Raw genomic sequence first — 1,655 nt, forward strand, 5'->3', positions numbered from 1 at the left:
GTGTTTGAAGGCAAAATTGAAAGTGTTTTTAAAGAAGTGAAAAAGTTGTGACAAAAAGTGATCGGGCGAAAAAATGGGAAATAAGCCTAAAATAAATGACGAATTCATCGACAATATGATTATTGGAGGAGGGAAGCTGGAAGGAGGGGAGACGTAATAAAAAAAAGTCATAATATATCCATTAAGGATAAAAATTTTTCTATGGCAGACAAGAAAATGTGGGAAATTTGATGGTGTTTATGCTATCCGTAAGAAATTTAAAAATGTTTTGTATCCATAAAAAATTTGGAATTTAAAATATTATATCAAAATTCGCAACATATCATTCATTTTATTTAAAAGTTTTCATTAAAAAAAAAAAAGAATAATGTTATAAATGGTATTAAGCAAAAAAATAATGAATTAAGTTAAAATTACAAAAATTGCATTATTAATATATCATTGTAATATTTAGTATTTATAAAATGAAAAAAAAAAAATTTCTCCAATAAAAATAACAAATTTAAGAGGAAAAATCATATCTTTACAGTATTATTTTGTTATTCTAATTAGTTTATGTCCATCGTAAATTATTTATGTCAAATTTTTTCATTCTTTCTTTCAAACATATGCTTATTTTTAATATTGCACATAATTTAAAAATAGATATGACAATATATTAATTAATTTATCAACAAACTATGATAACAATTATGGTTATTTGTTCATAACTGATTACAACTATTTACCAAAAAAAACATGATGGTATAAAAATTTGAAATATAAGAATGAAATTGAATGTAATGTAATATCATTTCGAAAATGTCATCTTAATCCATTCACTAGCAACTATTGCTTATTGTGGAAAATGATATGATATTTCGAAAATTTGAAATATCAAATGACATTTTAGCAATCAATCATCACGTCATCATTGTAGTATAGCAATTGTTGTTAACAATCAAGTTTATGATAAACCAATGAATTGGATGAATAAAAAAAAAAAAAAGAAAGAATTTTGTAAGTTTTTTTTTTAATATATTATGATTGTGTGTAGGATAGAAATGTAATTGTGTATGAAAAGTAATGCCGAATGATGAAAATTGTACAAGAACAGAATCACGATACTAATCAAAATAGAGAAATAGAAGGATTCAGAAAGTTAATGGAGATATGGAAAAATTCCGAAAATAACGGAGAGAAACAGAAGGATTCAGAAGGTAGCAAAGATCACAATGTACCGAAGAATAAGATAGGCTATAGAAGCAAAAAAAAAAAAAAAAGAAGCTACAGAAGTTAAAAAAAAAGCGCGAGAAAAAAACATTACTGAAATTCGAGTAACTAGCAAGATGATGAGATTTTCGATGAACAAATCAGAACTAACTTTTTTTTTTTCTTTTATCTTACTTTTATATTTCTATTCTTCTAAACATACTATTTTCCGTTTCAAAATTACCAATCAATCTAAGTCAATCTAAAATTACCAATTATTTCATTTCTATAAAATTATTTCATTTTTCAATCTGTCATCACGATAATTTATTTCATAAGATTACTAGTGTTTCTCATACGTATTGTCGATTATTGCATGTAGTACCAACTATTGCACGTATTGTCGATTATTGCATGTAGTGTCGATTATTGCACGTGGTGTCGATTATTGCACGTAGTGCCGA

Source organism: Loa loa (assembly GCF_000183805.2).
Source record: "Loa loa unplaced genomic scaffold supercont3.622, whole genome shotgun sequence".
Lineage (NCBI taxonomy): Eukaryota > Metazoa > Nematoda > Chromadorea > Rhabditida > Onchocercidae > Loa > Loa loa.